The sequence below is a fragment of the Stegostoma tigrinum genome, chromosome 19, assembly GCF_030684315.1.
Source record: "Stegostoma tigrinum isolate sSteTig4 chromosome 19, sSteTig4.hap1, whole genome shotgun sequence".
NCBI classification, from domain to species: Eukaryota; Metazoa; Chordata; class Chondrichthyes; order Orectolobiformes; family Stegostomatidae; genus Stegostoma; species Stegostoma tigrinum.
The window spans coordinates 50390811-50417166 of NC_081372.1; the positions used below are offsets into that span (position 1 = coordinate 50390811).

A 26356-nucleotide genomic window follows, 5' to 3' on the forward strand; every position below is an offset into this window, starting at 1 on the left:
CTCCAAATCTATTCACTTGGTATATGTGTAATAAATAAAGGATCACAATGATCACACCTGATTATCTATATGGAATACCCTTAAGCTCAAGGTCTTCTCCCATAAGGAAACTCTCAAGGAATATGCTCAGTTCAATTATAATGACTGCTTTTATTTTGAATTGCTGTTTAAGACACTGGACCCAACATCTGCTCAGACCAACGCCAAGACCAGTATGACATGGGATAAAGAAGTTGCCCTTGTTTAGGTGACCATTTTGCATGGATCTCCCTTTTGTTTTATCAACACTTGAAAACTTGGCACACGTGCAATTGAAACCTCGCAGATATCTCTACTACCCATATGAGTGATGTAGTCGTTTCAAAATTGGTCTTGTTTTGGATTCAGCACTACCTTTTATTAAAAAGTATACGCTGGGCAAACATTTGCTCACAGTCCCACAAGATCTTTATATGATACATATGACAACCTATTTTCTTAATTCTCATATTTCATTACAACGTTTTTATAGTTCAATTGGAAAGCTAGATTATGTTTCCAAAGTCCTGGAGTGCAACTTGAATTTATAAACTTTTGACTTGGCCGTGAAACATAATGCTGCTGAATCATGACTGCTGCTAAGACAAGATAAAACTGAAGAATTATTGGGCTCGCCATAGACTGGGGTTATCTGGAAAATGGTTAGCAGCTTTGGGAATTGAAGATGAAAGTCATGCCCCAAGAGGCTGAAAATTGTTATGTCAGGTTGTGCTTCCTAACCTTCTGGAGTTGGGCTCATATTTAGTCAGCCATGGGCATTGTCACCTCTCCCTGTGAAATTCCAGCCAATGTGCATTTGCCTACACTCCCATCCCTTTCTCAAAATTTTTTCTTCTCCAGGACCAGGATATGAATCACAAACTGGGATTCTCCAAAGAGTTGTGTGTTCACAGTTGGCACCCATAAAAAGCTGTCCCGCATTGAAAATGAGGCAGATTGCACAGCCCAGGATTCATAGCAACACTTCTGATGAAAGTAACTCTGTTATAGCCTCTAAGAGAGAGATGATTTCTGTTGACAGTAGGTGAGAGTTTCTGCTGCAAGCTATTAAGAGAGATTGGCATTCTGGATTCTGGAAAATTTCTTTATTAATATTAACACAACATCAAATTTGCAAATAATGAAGCTAGAGTTGTTAAGCATATTCAAGATTGAGATAGACAAATTTTTAACTTAATCAAGGGTTATGGGGAAAAAGCATGTAAGTGGAGTTGAGGATTATCAGGTCAGCCATGATTTGTTGATTCGCGAAGCAGACTGGAAGGGCTGAATGGTCTACTTCTGCTTTTATATCTTGTATTATTATGAGAAGTGATTATGAGAGTGGGAGCTTTTGCTGGAATTTTCCTGCTGTCATCACTTTGCTAGAATATGGAGGTGTTGTAGCTTTGAGGGAATTTTGGCTTATATTTTATGTTGCTTGTTAGAATCTCACAGATGCTTTCAGCAGGTCGGACCTGCATTTGTCTGCCTCCCTCTATTGTTATTCAGTCCATGATCATGCCCTGCTGGATTGAGACTATTTTCTATAACCTAGATACCTTACAATCATAACAAGACATGAAAAGACTTGAAAAGCCGTGGCTTATTGTTTTGTTTAATAATTCTGGCAACTGAAGGAATTCATTAGGTTACAGAATGCGTTTTAGAGAGGTACAAAGACTCATAAATGTCAGAGGAAATGAAAAACATGACTGTTTCTCCCCCACTCTCATGGGGCTGCTTTGTGTTTGAAAGCTGGGAAGTAACTGTTTTGGAAGAAATTGTTTCCAAATGTTGCTGCTGTCTCAGTGTGGGTTTGTTCTCTTCAGATCCAGTTTGCTCCATTCTGTAACACATTGTGCTTCACAAATTGCCATTTATCTGATGTCCATTGCATTTTCTTTTTAACTGCTGCAGGAAATTCTAACGAAGAACAAAAAAGTGAAATCAACAAGCACCCATTCCATATTAAAACTTTAATTTTCTGTATTAATTAGCTTACAGGCAGAATTAATAACAGTTATTTGTTTCTTTCATATAAAAACCTTTCATATAAATGTAGTATACACATTATGTTTTGAACACAGAGATAAAATCTTGCATGGACTGGAAGTGCGTGACAGCTTAATAGATTTTTATTTCAATTTATTCATTGGGTGCGAGAGTTGCTGGTTAGACCACCTTTTATTGCCTATTCTTACTTGCACTAGGGAAGGTAATGGTTAGTTGCTTTTTTGAACTGCCATAGTTCCTGAAGTGGACAATACAATATAATAGTTCCTTTACGTTTTCCATTTAAAAAAGTGCCCCTTGTTATATTCATGAGTGGTAACCTGGTGCTGTTTTATTAATACAGTTTTAAGACGGATGTCTGGTCTTACTTCTTTGAGTTACAAATTTAGGCAAAATGGTACATTAACCTTTATTGAAAGAGGATTGGAGTACAGAAAATTCTTGCATCACTTGGACATTGGTGAGAACACATCCAGAATATTTTGGGTGGATTTGATCTGCACATTTAAGGAAAGATGAACTTGCATTGGAGGCAAGCGTTCACTAAATTTGCTCAGTGGAATAAAGGGGTTGCCTCTGATGAGAGGCAGAGTAATTTGCATCTATGTTCTCTGGAGTTTAGAAGAATGAAAGGTGATCTCATTGAAACACAGATGATTCTGAAGGAGTTCGATAGGGTAGATATGGAGAGTTGGTTTTTGCTTTTTGCTGGTCAGGAAATCTAAAACCTAGGAACACAGTCTCAGTACAAGTGGGTATCATTCAGGATCAAGATGAGAAGAAAGGAATGTGCATTACTTAAATTTTCAAATTTTCCACACAAGGGGTTTGTGAATGCTCAGTCATTGAGTACATTTAGAGCTGCAATAGGCTGAACAGGGACTCGAGGCATAAGTGGGAAAGTGGGATTTGAAGTTCAAGATCAACCATGCTCACACTAAACTGGGTGAGGTTTGACGGGTTGAATGGTCCACTGCTAATGTCATTTCTTGAGTTCTACACTGAACCATTTTTACACTGAACCATTGAACAGTTTTATTTGTGTTCAGTCATTTATTTCTCAGTAATTATTTATTGCTCTGGAAACACTTTACAAATTCACCATCGACAGACGGTACAATAAAGAAAATTAAGGCAATTTTAATGAGCCTTCCTGAAACAGTGCAATCAACTAATTTTCAGAATTGTAATGGGCATTCAGAGATTGATGTGATAATGGGAACTGCAGATGCTGGAGAATCCAAGAAAATGAAATGTGAGGCTGGATGAACACAGCAGGCCCAGCAGCATCTCAGGAGCACAAAAGCTGACGTTTCGGGCCTAGACCCTTCATCAGAGAGGGGGATGGGGTGAGGGTTCTGGAATAAATAGGGAGAGAGGGGGAGGCGGACCGAAGATGGATAGAAAAGAAGATAGGTGGAGAGGAGAGTATAGGTGGGGAGGTAGGGAGGGGGATAGGTCAGTCCAGGGAAGACGGACAGGTCAAGGAGGTGGGATGAAGTTAGTAGGTAGGAGATGGACGTGCAGCTTGGAGTGGGAGGAAGGGATGGGTGAGAGGAAGAACCGGTTAGGGAGGCAGAGACAGGTTGGACTGGTTTTGGGATGCAGTGGGTGGAGGGGAAGAGCTGGGCTGGTTGTGTGGTGCAGTGGGGGGAGGAGACGAACTGGGCTGGTTTTGGGATGCGGTGGGAGAAGGGGAGATTTTGAAGCTGGTGAAGTCCACATTGATACCATTGGGTTGCAGGGTTCCTAAGCGGAATATGAGTTGCTGTTCCTGCAACCTTCGGGTGGCATCATTGTGGCACTGCAGGAACATTTGCTGAAGGCCATGCCAACTGTGAGTGGTAGAAATGCGCTGTAAACTTTCCTTTTAAGCTTGGAATGAAGGAATCTGAGATACTGTCTTGTGGAGGTGTATTGCAAGAATAGCTGTAAAAATGCAAATGAGGAAAGGTAAATTGAAGATTGTTACTCGGAAGAAAGAGTGATCAACACAAGAAACAGAGCATTAGATGGAGTATTATGGATGAAAATCTTGAACTATTCAGGAAATAATTAGTTTCCTAGTGCTTGGAAAATAAGGGCCTTTTGGGACAGATGAATTCAGATGAATTGTGGGAAGAATTACACCTGTTTTCTAAGAATATGTAAAAAGAACTAAATCGTGTTGATAACAGAGTAAGATGGAACCAGGATCAAATTCTATAAGGCTCCAGGCAGGCATTCTTCTAAAATAACATGCACATTGACATAATCAGTATAACCTGCTATCAAGTTCACTCCCCTGGGTGTAGATCTGCTTCACCACAGACCTTAGGACTTTCTTCATCAGTAAATGTTTTGTTATTGTATATTTTAGCATTAATTCTCTGTTCTTAATGTTTATGGCGTGGATTAAGAGAAAGAACCATTAGTGAACTGTTATCAATAATTTGGCCACCTTTGATGGCATAAGCTCATTGTAGTGTAAGTCCTGCAATTTCTTTAATTCAGAAGGAGACTTAATACTCAACACTGTTCATATATTTGAATGTATAACCCACTTTCATGTATCACACTTAAATAAAACACTGACCTTTTTATATAAGTAGGTTTGTCATCTGTCTCATTCATTTTATCCACAAGACTCAGTCCCAACATTGTCCCAACATTTTCATTGTAGTTGATTTTGTGCTCCTAGCTCAGAGTTTTCGCCGTCTGGACGTCTATTTGGAAATTAATTAAAGGTAATCAACAAAAAAATCCTACAGGGTGGTGACATTGACCTCTGCAAGAAAATTCCCAACATGCATTCTAGGCATGGAAGATATGTTGACCACGCATGATGAAGTGAAATGGAAAGAGCAAAAGTACAGGCATCTACCCTTTTTGCTGAATGTCCTGCTCTTGTGTTGTGAAAAAATCAATGGGAGCTTCTAATTGGGTGTGAATCTGTAAAATCTGCTGTGTAGTGTTGTGATGTGTAAGTGTGCAATCAATTCAGTGGTGCCTCTTAATGAATAGGGACAGAGTGACCTCAGACCATCCCTACCTACCTTCATTGTCTTGGCCCTAAAGTCATTGACTAAAGTCAATGGAAATCAGTGGGAATACTTTCAGCTGGTTGGATTCATACCTGACATAATGGAATATCGTTATAATTGTTGAGGTAAGTGATCTCAGCTCCAGCATAACACTGCAGGACAGCACTCAGGATAGTGTCCTCAGCCCAACCATCTTCAACTGCTTCATCAGTGATTTTCCTTTCATCATAAGGTCAGAAGTGGGGATGTTTGCCAATGATTGTACAATTTGCAACACAATTCACAATTTATCAAATACTGAAGCAGCCCCTGTTCAAATGCAACAAGATCTGGACAATTTCCAGGCTAGGGCTGACAAAATGGTAAGTAAAATTCATGCCACACAAATGCCAGACAATGACCACCTCCAATAAGAGACAATCTATCACCACCTGACAACAGCCTAGTAAATCTTCTCTGCACCCTGTCTAGTGATATCACATCCATCCTGTGAATTCCAGAACTGCACACAGTACTCTAACTTGCCCTTCAACTGATTGGCTATCTAAGTTCTGAGGAAGGGTTACTGGACCCGAAACATTAACTCTGTTTTCTCCTTCACGGATGTTGCCAGACCTGCTGAACTTTTCCAGCAACTTTGTTTTTGTTCTGATTTACAGCATCCTCGGTTCTTTTGGTTTTTACTTTGATTGGCTATCTAGACTATTTCAGATAGCAATTAAGAATCAACATTGCTGTGGGTCTGGAATCACACATAGGCTAAATGAAATAGGAGAGCACTTTTGCTTCCTTAAAAGACATCAGTGAACGAGATGGGTTTTTCCAACATTATTTCATGGTCAAAATTAGCCTAGTTTTTAATTCCAGATTTTACTGTGTTTAAACTTCAGTTCAAGAAAAAGAGGACTCCTTTTCTCTGCACAACCACCTCCAACAACCACCACCACCACCAGAATCTCCAGTACCCCATCACTGCAATACCTTCCCCATCTCTGCCTTTTTCATGGTCCATGTCCATCATAGAGCAGGATAGCTTCAGAATGTGAGAGTTCAAGTCAATGCACAATGGCCTTTTAATTATGATGTGCGTGGTCATCTTTTGGAGGATAACTGATGAGTGGTGAGCTGTTCCATGAACGGCACGTGATAAAATCGAGATTGAATCAGATGTGAGTGAAGGCATGAGGGCAGAGTAGGTAGTTAATGAGGTGAGAATACACTGATAAATATCTTTGGAATTTGCAAAAATCCTGAAATAAATTTGACACAACAGGCACTCGGCCAAAAAAAAGATTCAGACTTTCTTTTTGGGACCGTGAACTAAACTGGAAGTTGGACTGCTATGACTGAAATATCAGGAGGGTTTTGCAACTTGAGAACAATCAAGTGCTGCATATTGAGCTGTGCTGTGTGATATAATGTTGGATTTTGAAGTAGAAAGAGGAAATATTTGAGATGGAGATGCATCATAGAGAATCTTTTAAATTGACAAAGTTCTGCCTGACAACAGCCCGGAAAGAACATACAAGGGACCTCTGCTGTTTGTGATATATACAAATGATTTAGATGAAAACGTAGATGGATATTTTAGTAAGATTGCAGACAGTGCAATGATCAGTGGAGCTGTGAATAGCAGAGAAGTTTGTCAAATGATACAGATCAGTTGCAAATATGGGCAGAAAAACAGCAGATGGAGTTTGATCCAAGTAAGCGGTGAGGTACTGCACTTTGACAGATCAGCTGATAAGGAAAGTGTACAATTAATGGCAGGATTCTGAACAGATTGATGAACAGAAGGATCTTGGAATTCAAGTCCGTAGTTCCCTGAAAGTGGCCGCGCAAGTAGATAGGGTGGTTAAGAAGGTGTATGGTATGCTTGCCTTTATTGGTCGGAAAATAAGAGTCAGGATGTCATGTTGCAGCTTTAAAAGACTTTGGTTAGGCCACGCTTAGGGTATTGCATTCAATTCTGAAGAGGGTGCAGAAGAGGTTTATGAGGATGTTGCCTGGAGTAGAGGGTGTAATGTATAAGGAGAGGCGAGAAAATCTTGGGTTATTTTCTTTTGAGCAATGCAGGTTGAGGGGAGACTTGATAGTAGTTTATAAAGTTATGAGATGCATAGATAGAGTTGATGGTCAGAGTCTTTTTTCCAGCATTCAAATGTCTAACACTTGGGAGCATGCATTTAAGGTTAGAGGGAGAAGGTTTAAAGGGGATGTGAGTGGCAAGTTTTGTTACACAGAGTGTAGTAGGAGTCTGAAACGCTCTACCAGGGCTGACGGTGGAGACAGATATGGTAAGGGCATTTAAGGGACTCTTAGATAGCATATGAATATGCAAGTAATGAAGGGATATGGACCAATGCTAAGCAGAAGGGATTAGTTTCATTTGGCGTCATGTTCGGCACAACATCGTGGACCAAAGGGCCCGTTCCTGTGCTGTACAGTTCTATGTTCTATGCTCAATGTTCTGTAAGACTGGATGTGAATTTAGTGTGGGTGGTAAAGGATAAAATAATAAAAGGACAAACACTAGGCTTATCATCCTAACAGAGTTTATAATACCTAAGAATGCAAAAATCAGTGACAGCCCCAAAGACTGGGATAAATTCAGAATCCACCAAAGAAGGGCTAAAAAGATAATAGGGAGAGAAAATAAACTATGAGGGCAAACTTATGGGGAATACGCAAAATAATAAGAGCTTCTTTCAATGTCTATAAAGGGAAAAAAAGAGGTCAAAGTGAACGTAGTCCCCTTAGGAAATGCATTTGGGGAGATGTTTTTGGGGAGCAAGGAAATGGTAGAGGGATTAAACAGATATTTTGCATCAGTCATTATGGTGGAAGATACTTTGAAAATCCCATTCATACTAAAGAAAATGGGGAGAATTTAGATATCACCACCAACACTGGAGAAGTAGTATTAGATAAACAAATGGAACTAAAGGCAGAGAAGTCCTTTGGCCCTGATGGCTTGCATCTCAGGATCCTAAAATGGGTAGCTACAGAGGTAATGGGTGTATTGGCTATAATTATCAGATTCTGGTGAACTACCAGATGATTGGAAAACTACTGATGTGACATTCCTATTCAAAAAGGGAGCAATGCAATCATATGGTGAATACAGGCCAATTATTTTCACATCTACTGCTAGAAAAGCATTGCAAACAATTTTTAATGAAGAAAGAGCAGAACATTTGGAAACTTATAATCTGATCAAGCAAAGCCAGCATTGCTTTGTGAAAGGGAAATCACGTCTGACTAATTTGTTAGATATTTTTGAGATACCTAGAAAGATATCACAAAAGATTGAGTCAGAAGATATGAGCCCATTGTATTGGATATATTTGGATAGAGAATTGGCTCATAGGTAGGAAACAGCGAGTAGAGATATAGGATTCATTTTCAGATTGACGACTTGTGACCAGTGGATAACACAGGGATCTGTGCTAAAACCACAACTGTTTACATCCCTGATGGTATATTTTAATGACTTGGAGGGAGGAAACAAATGTACTGTAAGCAAATTTGTAGAGAACACAAAAGTAAGAGGAAAGGCAGGTTGCCAGAGCGATCTAAACAGTTTACTGGGAGATATTATCAGAGATAATGGGAACTGCAGATGCTGGAGAATTCCAAGATAATAAAATGTGAGGCTGGATGAACACAGCAGGCCAAGCAGCATCTCAGGAGCACAAAAGCTGACGTTTTGGGCCTAGACCCTTCATCAGAGAGGGGGATGGGGAGAGGGAACTGGAATAAATAGGGAGAGAGGGGGAGGCGGACCGAAGATGGAGAGTAAAGAAGATAGGTGGAGAGAGTGTAGGTGGGGAGGTAGGGAGGGGATAGGTCAGTCCAGGGAAGACGGACAGGTCAAGGAGGTGGGATGAGGTTAGTAGGTAGCTGGGGGTGCGGCTTGGGGTGGGAGGAAGGGATGGGTGAGAGGAAGAACCGGTTAGGGAGGCAGAGACAGGTTGGACTGGTTTTGGGATGCAGTGGGTAGGGGGGAAGAGCTGGGCTGGTTGCGTGGTGCAGTGGGGGGAGGGGACGAACTGGGCTGGTTTAGGGATGCAGTAGGGGAAGGGGAGATTTTGAAACTGGTGAAGTCCACATTGATACCATATGGCTGCAGGGTTCCCAGGCGGAATATGAGTTGCTGTTCCTGCAACCTTTGGGTGGCATCATTGTGGCAGTGCAGGAGGCCCATGATGGACATGTCATCAAGAGAATGGGAGGGGGAGTGGAAATGGTTTGCGACTGGGAGGTGCAGTTGTTTGTTGCGAACTGAGCGGAGGTGTTCTGCAAAGCAGTCCCCAAGCCTCCGCTTGGTTTCCCCAATGTAGAGGAAGCCGCACTGGGTACAGTGGATGCAGTATACCACATTGGCAGATGTGCAGGTGAACCTCTGCTTAATGTGGAATGTCATCTTGGGGCCTGGGATGGCGGTGAGGGAGGAGGTGTGGGGACAAGTGTAGCATTTCCTGCGGTTGCAGGGGAAGGTGCCGGGTGTGGTGGGGTTGGAGGGCAGTGTGGAGCGAACAAGGGAGTCACGGAGAGAGTGGTCTCTCCGGAAAGCAGACAGGGGAGGGGATGGAAAAATGTCTTGGGTGGTGGGGTCGGATTGTAAATGGCGAAAGTGTCGGAGGATAATGCGTTGTATCCGGAGGTTGGTAGGGTGGTGTGTGAGAACGAGGGGGATCTTCTTGGGGCGGTTGTGGCGGGGGCGAGGTGTGAGGGATGTGTTGCGGGACATGCGGGAGACGCAGTCAAGGGCGCTCTCGATCACTGTGGGGGGAAAGTTGCGGTCCTTAAAGAACTTGGACATCTGGGATGTGCGGGAGTGGAATGTCTTATCGTGGGAGCAGATGCGGCGGAGGCGGAGGAATTGGGAATAGGGGATGGAATTTTTGCAGGAGGGTGGGTGGGAGGAGGTGTATTCTAGGTAGCTGTGGGAGTCGGTGGGCTTGAAATGGACATCAGTTACAAGCTGGTTGCCTGAGATGGAGACTGAGAGGTCCAGGAACGTGAGGGATGTGCTGGAGATGGCCCAGGTGAACTGAAGGTTGGGGTGGAAGGTGTTGGTGAAGTGGATGAACTGTTCGAGCTCCTCTGGGGAGCAAGAGGCGGCGCCGATACAGTCATCAATGTACCGGAGGAAGAAGTGGGGTTTGGGACCTGTGTAGGTACGGAAGAGGGACTGTTCCACGTAACCTACAAAGAGGCAGGCATAACTGGGGCCCATGCGGGTGCCCATGGCCACCCCCTTAGTCTGCAGGAAGTGGGAGGAGTCAAAAGAGAAGTTGTTGAGTGTGAGGACGAGTTCAGCTAGGCAGATGAGAGTGTCCGTGGAGGGGGCCTGGTCGGGCCTGCGGGACAGGAAGAAGCGGAGGGCCTTGAGGCCATCTCCATGCGGAATGCAGGTGTACAGGGACTGGACGTCCATGGTGAATATGAGGTGTTGGGGGCCAGGGAATTGGAAGTCCTGGAGGAGGTGGAGGGCGTGGGTGGTGTCACGGACGTAGGTGGGGAGTTCCTGGAGCAAAGGGGAGAAAATGGAGTCCAGATAGGTGGAGATGAGTTCGGTGGGGCAGGAGCAGGCTGAGACGATGGGTCGACCAGGGCAGGCAGGTTTGTGGATTTTGGGAAGGAGATAGAAACGGGCCGTGCGGGGTTGGGGAACAATGAGGTTGGAGGCTGTGGGTGGGAGGTCCCCTGAGGTGATGAGGTCGTGAATGGTGTTGGAGATGATGGTTTGGTGCTCGGGTGTGGGGTCATGATCGAGGAGGCGGTAGGAAGTGGTGTCGGAGAGTTGGCGTCTGGCCTCGGCGATGTAGAGGTCAGTGCGCCATACTACCACTGTGCCACCCTTGTCTGCGGGTTTGATGGTGAGGTTGGGGTTGGAGCGGAGGGAGCGGAGGGCTGCCCGTTCTGCGGGGGAGAGGTTGGAGTGGGTGAGAGGGGTGGAGAGGTTGAGGCGGTTAATGTCTCGACGGCAGTTGGAGATGAAGAGGTCGAGGGAGGGTAGGAGGCCTGGGGGTGGTGTCCAGGAGGAGGACTTGTGTTGGAAGCGGGTGAAGGGGTCAGTGGAAGGAGGGTTGGGTTCCCGGTTGAAGAAGTAGGCATGGAGGCGAAGACGGCGGAAAAACTGCTCTATGTCCGACCGTGACTGGTATTCGTTGATGTGTGGTTGTAGGGGGACAAAGGTGGGAGATATTGATAGGTTAAGTATGAGGGCAAAATTTCAGCCAATGGATTATAATGTGTGTGAAGTTGTTCATTTTGGATTGGGGAAGAAAAGAACAATATCATTTAAATGGAGAACAACTGCAGGAAGTTGCGACACAAAGAAACTTGAGGTACCCGTGCACAGGTGCAGCAGATAATCAGGAAGGCCAATGAAACGTTGGCTATTTTTTGAAGGGCTTTGGAGTGTAAGAGTAGGTAAATTTTCCTGTGACTGTCCAAGCTGCTGGTGAGGACACGTCTGGAGTATAGTGTGAGTAGATTTGATCCCCTAATTTAAGGAAAGATATAATTTTATTGAACGTTCACTAGGATTATCCCTGGTCTACAGGGATTGTTTTATGATCAAAGATTTAACAAGTTGACACTCAACTCACTGGAATTTAGAAGAATGAAAGGTAATCTCATTGAAACAAGTGGCGTTCTTAAGGCCTCGACAGAGTAAATGCTGAGAGGATGTTTCCCCTCATGGAAGAATCTAGGACTGTTGGACGTAGTCTCAGAAAAAGGGGTGCAATTTAAGACTAAGTTGAGGATAAATTTCTTCCCTCAAAATCTTTAAAACTCCTTGCCTCAGAGAGCTGTTGGGGAAGAATCCTTGTGTATATTTAATGCTGAGATAGATAGATTCTTGATCAGCAGGGGAATCAATGATTACAGGGAAAGGGCCAGAAAGTGAACACGAGGAATGTTGGATTGTTGGATTAGCCATGATCGTACTGAAAGCTGGAGTAGGTTCGAGGGGCCGAGTCGTTTATTTCCATTCCAATTTCTTATGATCTTATGATTTTAAGATAGGATGATATTGGAAACAGCTTTAATGATCTTGAAATTGGAATAGCTATCCCTGATGGATTTGCAAGGAGTTGCCAATGCCAGGTTGTTGGAATTGGCAAATAAATTAAAGGGGAAATTGCCTGCCAGAGCTAATCGAGCAGAAAATAAAAAAATGGCAAAACATCTGGGATTGGTGGAATTGCAGGAGGGACTGGATATATCAAGTGGTGAGCCTCCTCAGTTAGCAAGGATTCAATTACAGTTAAAGCAGCGTGAACACGAGATAGAGATAAAGTGGCTCAAAATAGAAAAGAAAAAAGCCTTGGAATCAAAAGAATGAAGAAAGAAAAGCAGAGATGGAGATGAGAAAACTTGTCAGAATTTCAGAGACAATGGGAAAATGATTGTGATTACTGACTTAAAAACATGTGGCTTAAAAGGGTTAGAAACAGACCAAGGTGCTAATGGGTAATTCTTGTCATAATCAGAAGTTCTGGAGTATAGTGGTCTCTGATGAATTTTTGACGCAATTCAGAGCCTTGCTGATTCTTCTGATGTCTTCCCTGTTTTCATATTTAATTTTGTTTACATTTTCAGAAAGCTACTTAGTAATGTGACACAATTAGATGAGGTCCCATGCTAACAGGAAAAGATAAAACTAAGGAAACCTGAGGATTTAAGGGCCCCAGTTCTCAACAAACTGGAGATCAACATCACCATGAGTACAGGAAAGATGCATAAGGTAATAAGAAGGATGTGGAAGCTTTGGAAAGGGTGCTGAGGAGATTTACTAGGATGTTGCCTGGTATAGAGGGAAGGTCTTACGAGGAGAGGCTGAAGAACTTGAGGCTGTTTTCATTGGAGAGAAGAAGGTTGAGAGGTGACTCAATTGAGATATATAAAATAATCAGAGGGTTAGATAGGGTGGAGAGGGAGAGCCTTTTTCCTAGGATGGTGACGGCGAGCACGGTTCATCACCCCCCCCCCCCCCCCTCTGATGAAGGGTCTAGGCCCGAAACGTCGGCTTTTGTGCTCCTGAGATGCTGCTGGGCCTGCTGTGTTCATCCAGCCTCACACTTTATTATCTTGGATTCTCCAGCATCTGCAGTTCCCATTATCACAGTGCTCTCTCTTTCGTATCTAATGGTTTTCAAGAGTTTGAGCTATAATTGTGACCATCTCTCTTCCTTTTTTGTGTGTGAATTTGTTTTATTTACAAACAGTAGATGGGCCACTAAAAAGCTGAAAAAAAAACATATTTCTAAATTGAATGGACTGGTGGAATGTTCTGCAGTCACCAATATTGTCATGTTGCAGAATCTTCTGCAGTCTTGTTGGCTTCAGTAATATCTAATAGACCATTTTATATTTTACTTTCAGAACACAACGTCCATCAGTCATGCATCAAATCATGGAACATTAACTATCAGAGAATTCTTACTTCATTAACTGTTTTTCAACCTTTAGCAGCTTAAACTGTCCTAGAAAGCATTCCGGCCACCTGAAGCACAGACAAAACAGCAATGAATTTTAAATGGGGGAATATAAAGTGTTTGCACATGAAAGCAATAAATATTGCTTATTCGCTTATTGAGATTGCTGCAGTGGTTCCTTGTGTTATTACTGAAATCTCCTCTTTGCTGCATTTGAATTGTCTCTGCATTGTCTCTGTTCAGCGTCTAGACTCTGATTAGTAGAGGCATTGTGTGGGTTGACCAGAAAAGTGATAAAGTAAGAAGAAACTTGCATTTATATAGCGCTTTTCATGACAACAGGATGTGCCAAATTGCTTTCTGACCAGTAAGAAACAAAAGTTTTCCCTGCTGTAAAGGTATTTCTTCCCTCCCTCTCCCAATGGGGAGCATTTGGGATGCTTACACATGTTTGCAAAATGAGTCAGTCTATGCATATGCTCCATGATCTACAATCATGTAAGGATAAAGTGGCAGCACACCATAAACACCCCCACTGCGTTCAAGCACTGCAACATCAGTTTTTATTGTGATATTTTTAAGCAGCGCAAAGCTGTACAGTAAATGTGGAAAGCAGATATTTGTATGTGGATCAGCACGACAATGATGTGTGCTTTTGTGGTAATATCACCAGAGTAGTAATCCAGGACCTTGGGCTAATGTTCAGGGGATGGGGATTTGAATCCCACCATGGTAAACAGTGTCATTTGAATATAATTTTACAAAGTCTATAAGCTCTCTCTCTCTCCTTGTGGTAACCTGTAATAGTGGATTGCCATGGGCATGAGTGCCAGGGCCACAATCGTTTGCAATTTTGAGTCATGGAGCTCAGCGCAGAAAAAGGCTCTTCAGTTCATCATATCCATTCAAGTCAAAAACAGTCACCTAAGCATTCTAATTCCATTTTCCAGCATCTGTCCCAGCCATGCATTCCTTGGCATTGCACATCTAAATATTTCTTAAATGTCCTGAAGGTTCCTGTCTTTACCACCCTTACACTCAGCGAGTTCCACATTCTTACCACCCTCTAGGTGAAAAGGCTTGCCCTCACACCTCCACTAAACTTACCTTACCTTAAATCTACGCTCCCTGATCATCAATTCCTCCAACAAGGGCAAAGTTTTCTGAGATACCAAGGTGTGGAGCTGGATGAACACGGCAGGCCAAGCAGCATCAGAGGAACAGGAAAACCGATGTTTTGGATCTGGACCCTTCTTCAGAAAAGTTTTCTTTCTGTCTGCCCTAGCTATGCCTTTCTAACCACTTTGTCTAGCTGTCCTGACACCTTGGGGCCTACTGGACATACACATTGAGGTTCCCTGATCCTCAACATTTTCCAGGCTCCCACTGTTCATCCTGTACTCCCTTACTTTGTTTGTACTACCCATGTGGATCACCTCACATTTATCTGAATTGATTTCCATTTGCCACTGGTCAGCCCACCTGACCTTGCCATCGATATCCTCTTGTAACCTTAAGCTATTTTCCTCACTACTTATCACATCCCCAAGTTTTGTATTGTCTGTAGATTTACCGATCAACTCTCTTACTTCAGGTCTAAATCATTTATGTAAACTATACACGGCAAGAGCCCTGTGGTATCCTGCTGGGCAGAGACGTCTAGTCAGAAAAATACCCCTCAACTGTCACTTTCTGGTTCCTACCACTCAGCCAATTGTAGATTCAATTTGCTAAATTCCCTTGGATCCCATGGGCTTTTAGTTTCTATCAGTCTGCCACATGGGACCTGATCAAAAGCCTCGCTGCAGTCCGAGTAGATGGCATCAGAAACATTGCCTTTATTTGTACACCTTGCCTCTCTTCATTCAGATTGGACAGACATGAATCCTCTTAACAAAATACCTATGAAAAATATCATCTACATTAAAATGTCAAGTTTGCAGAAAATAAGGCTGTATTGTTAAGTATATTCAAGGCTGAGGCAGACATTTTTAATGAATAAAGGGATCAAGGGATAAGGGGACAAGTAAGGAAAATGGAGTTGAGAGATTATCAGATCAGCCATGATCTCACTGAATGGTGGCTAGACATGATGGGCCAAATGGCCTACTTCTGCTCGTATATCCTATGGTCTTCCCAAACTTCAATTACCTGAAGAAAGAATGAATCATCACTTTGTAGAGCAAAGAATGGCAGACAAAGAAAGATGGGCTGTTAAATCTAATATCATTTTGGGGAATGAAGGATTGAGAAGAATTAAATCCTCTGGAATTTTGGCAGACGACCTTAGCTTCACTCCATCTAAGCTCCCTCTGTGGGTCAATATTCTCAATCTGCACAAGATGCCTGCAGCTTGTTACTGTTCAATAGGGCAATGGGGACAAATAGCAGTCATGTACATTTGTAATAACCAGAAAATACTGAAAACATGAGTTTATATTTATGGTAGCCAATGCAAACACAAACAAAAACCCATAGAAGCTGGTTTGCTTCTACAATGCTTGGCACTGTAACCAACTATTGTTTAACATTCTGTGGTCATGTTCTGCACCGAGCTCTTATCCAATGGAACTGGGTATTATTCAGATTCTAACTGACTTGTAAAAACGGGAGAACTTTCTTCTCTCCAAAGACCTCAAACTCCTCCTCAGAAGATTGTTCCTAATGCCCCAGTCTTCACCATCGATCACACCACCTCGTGACATGCTCCAATTGTGCAGAGCACACCACACCAGGATGATGCAACACATTCTGTCCAGAGCCACATCTGCAGCAGCCCCATCACCTGCTTTATCACAGCCTTGGTCAAGGCATGTGCACAGATGGGCTGAAGGTGCCATGCTGACTGAGTAATTATCATACTTACATGACACATGATGCAATGTTCTCCTTGTCCCAGAAGCTGCTTGGAGGTATTACAAAATAATGGGATGCTTTTGGTCAGCTTTAGCCTCTTTTAAGTCATTGCAACTAATTTCTGCAGCATTGAGATTCCAATATATAATTTGCAAGGATGAAAGGCATGCTACAAATTGCCTTTGAAGAGCATTTGAAACCTTAGCACTGTAGTTGGATGGATGCCCACACCCTGAGCTTCTCAACTGATAATTGACCATAGCCAAGCCCTACACAGTATATGGCTTGTGCCTGTGACTGATACTACTGGGACTTTGTGATGGACATTGGCTCCCCCTTGACCAGTTTGAGGACTAGCCCCCATCCAATTTCTGACGTGATCATTTGCCTGAATAAAAATGCAGTGTGTTTATTGTGCAGGCAGGTGTGTGTATTAGATTGACTTCCATACAGCAAGATGACCCCCTCCCACTTCTGATAAATTCCTACTGCCAAACAGCATGGGAAAAAGGAGTACCTCAATACAGCTGTTTTGGATAACCTAGGAGCAAATTACTGCAGATGCTGGAATCTGTACTGAAAACAAAAAAATGCTGGAGAGCGCAACGGGTCGGTAGCGTCCGTGGAGAGAGAAAAAGCTAACATTTTGAATCTAGACTCAAAACATTGCTTTCTCTCCATGGATGCTGCTGACCCACTGCAATCTCCAGCAATTTTTGTTTTCAGTACAGACAGCCTTTGACTCTGGTTGAAGTGCCAACATACTAACCGGCTCAGCAAGTAAGGCGAAGTAAGCATACTACAAGCATGCAGCTAGATGCTAAGAGAGCAAGCAAGCAGCTCTGAGTTGGGGATAGAGATAATGGGAACTGCAGATGCTGGAGATTCCAAGATAATAAAATGTGAGGCTGGATGAACACAGCAGGCCAAGCAGCATCTCAGGAGCACAAAAGCTGACGTTTCGGGCCTAGACCCTTCATCAGAGAGGGGGATGGGGGGAGGGAACTGGAATAAATAGGGAGAGAGGGGGAGGCGGACCGAAGATGGAGAGTAAAGAAGATAGGTGGAGAGGGTGTAGGTGGGGAGGTAGGGAGGGGATAGGTCAGTCCAGGGAAGACGGACAGGTCAAGGAGGTGGGATGAGGTTAGTAGGTAGCTGGGGGTGCGGCTTGGGGTGGGAGGAAGGGATGGGTGAGAGGAAGAACCGGTTAGGGAGGCAGAGACAGGTTGGACTGGTTTTGGGATGCAGTGGGTGGGGGGGAAGAACTGGGCTGGTTGTGTGGTGCAGTGGGGGGAGGGGATGAACTGGGCTGGTTTAGGGATGCAGTGGGGGAAGGGGAGATTTTGAAACTGGTGAAGTCCACATTGATACCATATGGCTGCAGGGTTCCCAGGCGGAATATGAGTTGCTGTTCCTGCAACCTTCGGGTGGCATCATTGTGGCAGTGCAGGAGGCCCATGATGGACATGTCATCAAGAGAATGGGAGGGGGAGTGGAAATGGTTTGCGACTGGGAGGTGCAGTTGTTTGTTGCGAACTGAGCGGAGGTGTTCTGCAAAGCGGTCCCCAAGCCTCCGCTTGGTTTCCCCAATGTAGAGGAAGCCGCACCGGGTACAGTGGATGCAGTATACCACATTGGCAGATGTGCAGGTGAACCTCTGCTTAATGTGGAATGTCATCTTGGGGCCTGGGATGGGGGTGAGGGAGGAGGTGTGGGGACAAGTGTAGCATTTCCTGCGGTTGCAGGGGAAGGTGCCGGGTGTGGTGGGGTTGGAGGGCAGTGTGGAGCGAACAAGGGAGTCACGGAGAGAGTGGTCTCTCCGGAAAGCAGACAGGGGAGGGGATGGAAAAATGTCTTGGGTGGTGGGGTCGGATTGTAAATGGCGGAAGTGTCGGAGGATAATGCGTTGTATCCGGAGGTTGGTAGGGTGGTGTGTGAGAACGAGGGGGATCCTCTTGGGGCGGTTGTGGCGGGGGCGGGGTGTGAGGGATGTGTCGCGGGAGATGCGGGAGACGCGGTCAAGGGCGTTCTCAATCACCGTGGGGGGAAAGTTGCGGTCCTTAAAGAACTTGGACATCTGGGATGTGCGGGAGTGGAATGTCTTATCGTGGGAGCAGATGCGGCGGAGGCGGAGGAATTGGGAATAGGGGATGGAATTTTTGCAGGAGGGTGGGTGGGAGGAGGTGTATTCTAGGTAGCTGTGGGAGTTGGTGGGCTTGAAATGGACATCAGTTACAAGCTGGTTGCCTGAGATGGAGACTGAGAGGTCCAGGAAGGTGAGGGATGTGCTGGAGATGGCCCAGGTGAACTGAAGGTTGGGGTGGAAGGTGTTGGTGAAGTGGATGAACTGTTCGAGCTCCTCTGGGGAGCAAGAGGCGGCGCCGATACAGTCATCAATGTACCGGAGGAAGAGGTGGGGTTTCCCATTTCAAGCCCACCGACTCCCACAGCTACCTAGAATACACCTCCTCCCACCCACCCTCCTGCAAAAATTCCATCCCCTATTCCCAATTCCTCCGCCTCCGCCGCATCTGCTCCCACGATAAGACATTCCACTCCCGCACATCCCAGATGTCCAAGTTCTTTAAGGACCGCAACTTTCCCCCCACGGTGATTGAGAACGCCCTTGACCGCGTCTCCCGCATCTCCCGCGACACATCCCTCACACCCCGCCCCCGCCACAACCGCCCCAAGAGGATCCCCCTCGTTCTCACACACCACCCTACCAACCTCCGGATACAACGCATTATCCTCCGACACTTCCGCCATTTACAATCCGACCCCACCACCCAAGACATTTTTCCATCCCCTCCCCTGTCTGCTTTCCGGAGAGACCACTCTCTCCGTGACTCCCTTGTTCGCTCCACACTGCCCTCCAACCCCACCACACCCGGCACCTTCCCCTGCAACCGCAGGAAATGCTACACTTGTCCCCACACCTCCTCCCTCACCCCCATCCCAGGCCCCAAGATGACATTCCACATTAAGCAGAGGTTCACCTGCACATCTGCCAATGTGGTATACTGCATCTACTGTACCCGGTGCGGCTTCCTCTACATTGGGGAAACCAAGCGGAGGCTTGGGGACCGCTTTGCAGAACACCTCCGCTCAGTTCGCAACAAACAACTGCACCTCCCAGTCGCAAACCATTTCCACTCCCCCTCCCATTCTCTTGATGACATGTCCATCATGGGCCTCCTGCACTGCCACAATGATGCCACCCGAAGGTTGCAGGAACAGCAACTCATATTCCGCCTGGGAACCCTGCAGCCATATGGTATCAATGTGGACTTCACCAGTTTCAAAATCTCCCCTTCCCCCACTGCATCCCTAAACCAGCCCAGTTCATCCCCTCCCCCCACTGCACCACACAACCAGCCCAGCTCTTCCCCCCCACCCACTGCATCCCAAAACCAGTCCAACCTGTCTCTGCCTCCCTAACCGGTTCTTCCTCTCACCCATCCCTTCCTCCCACCCCAAGCCGCACCCCCAGCTACCTACTAACCTCATCCCACCTCCTTGACCTGTCCGTCTTCCCTGGACTGACCTATCCCCTCCCTACCTCCCCACCTACACCCTCTCCACCTATCTTCTTTACTCTCCATCTTCGGTCCGCCTCCCCCTCTCTCCCTATTTATTCCAGTTCCCTCCCCCCATCCCCCTCTCTGATGAAGGGTCTAGGCCCGAAACGTCAGCTTTTGTGCTCCTGAGATGCTGCTTGGCCTGCTGTGTTCATCCAGCCTCACATTTTATTAGCTCTGAGTTGGGGCCTGGTCTAATCCACGAGCTGAGTGCCTGTCTCTGTGCACAAGGTGTCCTTTCAGCTGCCTTTCAATGCTATTTTTTGATGCACCCTGCAATGCAAGTTTGAGCTTCCAAAGTGGCTGCAAGTAGATCATAGAATTACTATGGTGGTTGCAAAGAGTTGGCAACTGTCAAATGTTGATGTCCGTAGGTGAGGGTTGCATGTAACTAGTGCCTGTGGATCATGCCCAGAGACACTGTCTGGTGCTGAGATACATGGAAGCAGTTCACAGCTAACGGTGAGCTTCAGTTTCCAGCTACTCACTCTGAGAATTCTCAATGTCTATCTTGTTCAGTGTGTTTGATAAGATAGCTGAATATTAGTGCTGTGAGATGCGGCATAAATAATGTGTTTAACAACCTATAATGCCCTTCATTGGCAGCTTCCCACTGCCCAATGAGAAACTCGCCTTGATGCTCAGTATTATAATAAATACATAAAAGACACGAGTCGTTCCACTGTTGGGACAGGCCCTAACAGATCCCTCCCCCAGTTCTGCCACAAATCTTGTCATTCAGGCCCCTGAAAGATTCCGATTTTATCTTTTCCAAACCTTGACTCTATTATAGCTGCATATCTCCACTAATACTTAGACAGCGTGAATGAAATCAGCTGTGAGTAACAGGTCATCATTGAAATTAAGTGTTTGTGGCAATATTACTTCTAATGCCGTGTCTTCTTCATGTGATTATACATTTTGTCTGCTCAAATGGCTTGTCTTTCATAGTAACATCAGTTCTGCTGCTCTTTGCTGAAATTGTGGTGGTGGTGGTGGTGGTGGGTAGGGTCTTACCTGTATTTATGCCTACAATGGTAGATTCCAACTTCATTATGGTTAAACTGAACATTTCCATTCCTTCCCAGGTGAAATTTAGAAATTCTACCGCTTCCACAGCTTCTCGTATGAATCCTACTCTTTGTAGTTCTAATAAGCAGTGTCTACTTTAATCATTCTTTACTGAACGATTGTGCAGTTTACATAAATAATTTCTGCCTTTCTTGCAGATCCTGTGAAAGATCTCCCAAATTTCCTATCTTCGCTGAGCCAGTTCTGCTGAAGGTTTTAAATCTACTCAAGATTACCACTTTAATTATTAGCTTTGTGATGCCTCTGGAACTGTGACCTCAGATGAATGTTTCTTCCATTGACCCTCCCTTCTAGCTCTGTACTCAGGCTTTGCGATACCCTGCCTCCATAGCTGTGACCTGACTGAACTGCAGGTCTTAAAATATTTTCACTGTCCACCGGAATATTCTTCCTCTTTGGAGGTTGCTAGGGTTTTTATTTTGCAAGGTTCTCAAAATGTCAGCTCTTCCCTGCTGTTGACAGTGCTGCACGAGCAAGTGACATAAAGCTGAATCTAAAGACCTCACACCACTGTACACCGTGTAATGTGAGCAGCCACATTAAAGCTGCACTGCTGCCTATGTTGCTGTCAGTTCATTATACTGAAGGAGCTGCTGCTTATGATAAAAGCTGCCAACACCATCCTTTATAAATATAGGAAATTACAGGGTTTAGAAACTTGGCCGAGTGGAGGAAAACCACTTTCTGGACTTAGGATTGAATCTCTTGTCGTTAACACAATATGGTTTATTGAATGATAGCAACTGATCACGAGCTTCATTAATATGATGGATGTTATTACAGACACTATATTACAGATGTTAAAACTCATTTCTTCAAGTTCCTGAAGTATTCTGTCAATGGCCCATATGACCACAACTTCTGGGTTGTGCTTATGACACTCAGTATTGAATCTTTTATCTCCTTTTCAAAAACTTTTTATAATAATGGAAGCAACTTAAGTATTACAATATCCAAAACATTAAAGCAGCTATTTCATGATGTTCAGCAAAAAAATTATACTTGTCAAAAATTGTAAAGGTTGAACCACCCATGGTTAAGAAAGACACTCAAAGAGAATATCCAATCAAAATCAAGACATACAATGGGGTGAAAACTACAGATAGACTAGAGGATTGAGATTTTCTTTTCAGGAGCCAACACAAATGACTAAAAAGCAAACAAAGAAAGAGAAAATTGCTTGCAAGTAAGTTGGCAAGGGAGATAAAAGCAAACAGCAAGAGAATCTATGTGTATATAAAAAGAAAGAGTGTAGCTAAAGTATGTGTGGAATACTTGGAGGATGCAATTGAGGAGTTAATAACAGGAACATTGAAATAGCAATTAATTTTAACCAATGTTTTGCACACTTTTCAAAGGTGGTTGGTACTATAAACATGTCACAGATCAAATGAGCAATGTGCTAATGCAAGGAGAGATCTTGAAACAATCCCTATCATGAAGGACAAAATGTTTGACAAACTAATGAGATTACAGGAGGACAAGATGCCACTTGTGGAGCATTCAAAGCGGGAGTCTGTGCGTAGAAGGTACTTCAATTAAATACATTGGAGAAGTTCAGAAGATGGACTAAACAGATATGCTGAAAGGCTGAGAAAGATTTGATGGAATAGCAGAAGCTTGTGTAGAGAAGTACATTTTGGTTGGGTCAAATGGTATGTCTTTGTGCTGCTGCAAACACTGTACAATTCGATGTAACCCTAATATTGACACCCTTCCTTCATATTTTTGACATCGCCATACTCATTGGCTTGTTCAATAGTTTGTTCTTTCTCAATGCATCAAATCCCTTTGCAGTTTCAACTCTTCCAGTTTCTGCATCTGTTTCTAGCCTGGAATCTTCTACTTTCCTCTCACGCCCTCAAGTCCTATACACATCTGACGCATTGCTTCCTATGAAACTGCTGATGATCAAAACCTCCCCTGTATCTAGACTGCCCTCTGTTACATATACCCCGAATCCACTAGTCGCCTTCTTCACATTTTTAAAATCTGCAAAAAACCCATCTTAACTAAAACTTTCCTAACTCTCTCAGGACAGCATTTGTACTTTAGGGCTGTTTCTGTTTTAAAAGTGCTATGTTAATATAAGCAGCTATTAAAGAAAACTACACTAGTATTGTGAATTGATGTGATGATTCACTAATGAGGTCTATTCTATAATCAAGTGTCCAATTCGTCCTCCTGTTTGAAACAAAGACCTGCTGAATATTTGTAACATTCTCTGTGCTTTAGAAAGCTATTAAGTTTACAAGAATCAACTCAATCTGTGAACATCCTACTGTACTAAGCATGCTGTTAGATTTCTAACACAGGCTTTGGCACACAGTCACATTTACCATGTTCTGAAGAGTTGCTTTTACACTGTCAAGAGAAATCCGACTGAACTCAAAATGCTACCTCTAATTATCTGTTCAAAGATGCTGCCAGAACCGCTGAGTTCCTCCAGCATTTTATGTATTTATAGCACACATATATTGCTTCTTCGCCTTTTTATATATTTGGAATTAAACTGCAGTAAAACTTCTGAAATCATTGCTGTATGCAAATCTATTTTGTTTGCAATAAGGCATATTCCCACAGTAAAAGAGCACTTGCATTACATTGGTCATTTTGTGACATTAGGGTGACTCAAAGCATTTTGCAGCTAATTAACGCTTTCGAAGTATAGCCAATACAGCAGTGTGGGTTCTGAGCACAGCGAGATCCCACAGGCAGCACGCAATTATCATTCAGTAATGTTAGTTGTGCAATCAATATTGGGCAGCACCATGCTGATGAGACTAGTTCTAATCACTTCACATTTAGCAAGGACATCCAGACTTTGGGGAGAAGCAGATTAAAAGTTTTCAAACATCAGACACACTTATAAGCAGGTGTACCAGTTAGAAGTTGTGACGTCAGCAAAGAAAGCAAACATGATTTGAAAGGAAGACAATGTGTATGATTTACATATGAGATACTGAATATCTTTCTGTATGAAAATAAGGAAAGCAACCACAGGAGCATATCTGCAGACCTTTACAAAATAATTGGTATTGATTTCTAAATTGGAGCTGCCTCTCATCCTTAGTAATAAATGTCATAATAAACTGGTCAGATCATATCTCATTTCTCCAAGATGTATCATTTATAATAGTCTTTCCTTTATTTCCTGTATTCCTGTTAAATTGTCCAAACAGACAATATCTTTTTAACTTGGGTCCCTTATTTCCAAATCACACTTTGTGGATTAACGTTAACCAACTGGACAAGCTAAATGCTAAAAATGAAATGATGAGCTCCGTCAACACCTGCTGTCTGAGTGCAGTCATTGTTCCATAAAAGACCAACAAACCTTCAGTACTGACCCATTTTGGAACAGTACTGAGATAATGCAAGCTCTATTTACATAATCCAGAGAGGCATCTCATTCCAGTCATTAGACCCTGCAATGCAGAAGAAATTTAGAGCAGAGACACTTGCAATCTGCATACTTACCAAGTGGCAGAATTAGGGCTGGTGAGAATTTTTTCTCCCTTTTTAAATGCAGATTTACTGCTTTCATCTCCAAGGGATTGATCAGCATCCTGTAGGCTTCCAAACACACACGCAGTGCATTAAGCATGTCATAGAGAGCTATCTGAAAAATGTCTGCAACTCTAAAGCGATAAAGCATCGTCAACATATTTCTATGGGATCATCTGATCACAGGCTATAATGATGAATAAGGATGAGTTGGCCTAATTCTGTTCCCTGAGGTACACCGGTTCAGATTGTATCTGTTTTAGACCTGTGGATCATAACTAACTCACAGTAACTGGCTAAGTGAGACAATGCCACATATTTATATGATTGATTTGTAATGATAAAACAAAATCACACAACAAGAGTTCCTTTTCCCTTTTGATAAGTGACTTTGTATTTTGAGGAAATTCAATACAAAAACTATTCCTAGATATAATTTTAGTTGCTTATCCTCAATGTTAGAGAATTTAGTCTATTGTTGAATTTAGCTTGAGTAGAATTGTAACAATACCAGGTTCCTTGAAGCTTAAATCAATGTGAAATTCACTGCTATATTTGAATATAATGCAGTGAAGAGCACTTAGTGCAGCCTTGAAACTCATAGGATTTTGTCATGTAAAGTCCAGCTGGTCTGCAGACACACATAATAATACTATAATACTATGTCAGAGGACTAGTCATGAGCACTTCTTTGATGTAATAAGGTGAAAGTGCTACAGGAAACCATTGTTTATTACTGCGCCCTGTGGTCAGTTGTAATTGATGACATGGTTTATCATTTTTCAGGTTTTCCATAACATTCAGGATCTTGTCATCAGATAATCCTTGCTTTATCATCTTGATGTGTGCCAACAAACAACCGTATGCTGTGTAAGGCTGACATTACAGCATAGTTCTCAATATGGCAGTATCCCATAATCTTCAGTGGCCAGTTCAATAATCAAATTGTTCATAACTTCATAATTACACACTTGCCCACACTATTGCTGGTTTAGACCACATAAGGTGAAGAGATTTTCTAAGCAATGTCTTAAAATCTCCATAACTTTTTATTCCTGTTGACACACAATACTGAGTTAACAGTAGAAGCGTAGTCGCATAACATTTTGTCAAGTGAAGACCTTTAAATAAAAGGAGAAAATCAAATTGGTGTTAAAATGTACCTGAAAGGTGATTATAATTTAAACACTTAAGGTTTATCAGATCGAAGCTAATGATGGGGTCATTTTGCAAATTCCTCTTTTTTTTAGCACTTGTACTTCTGAATGAGTATTTTTGTCATACTTTGATAAATATGACAGCATTAGTATTTTTCAGTTGTTACAGGCCATTAGATCCAAATCTTGCATAGCAATTACCCACATATATTACAATTTGGCAGAAATCTCGTTAATTAAAATCAAGTTGTATGAAGCATTTAATGGTTACCTACTGCAAAAGCTCTGAATGCATTCACATACTGCATATCTGATATGGTATGTTATTCTGCCGGGTTAATGTTTGAGCAGTTTATTCTGGGGTGACTTGATTTTCAGGTACTTTTAAAATTTTGTCTGCAGTTTCTATTGGATCTTGAGCTGTCTTGGCAGACCACATGTGAAAATAATGTTTCCTCTTGCAGATGATTCTAGAACTGCGGGTCACAATTGAAAAAATAAGCTTTCACCCATGGTAGCAAGAAAATGAAAGGTCATTGGCAAAGGAGGATATGTGGTATAATTAGATCAGCAAATGGCAGAGCAGACTCAATTGGCATACTTATGCTAACAGCTCGTAGTTTAATAATATAATTTACAAAATAAAAACAGGT

The 26356-nt window shown here is 43.3% G+C and overlaps 1 protein-coding gene and 1 long non-coding RNA gene across 4 annotated transcripts in view; one reads left to right on the plus strand and one right to left on the minus strand.

The window, feature by feature from the left end:
* LOC125461393 (solute carrier family 12 member 5-like) overlaps positions 1 to 26356 on the plus strand; it is a 987635-nt gene that overhangs the window by 266151 nt on the left and 695128 nt on the right. The window lies entirely within an intron of this gene.
* On the minus strand, positions 1272 to 24673 carry LOC125461394 (uncharacterized). Its single transcript, XR_007249496.2, has 3 exons — positions 24520 to 24673; positions 4610 to 4739; positions 1272 to 1944 (listed from the first exon to the last, which is right to left on the minus strand). It is a non-coding gene; the product is annotated as an uncharacterized LOC125461394 (long non-coding RNA).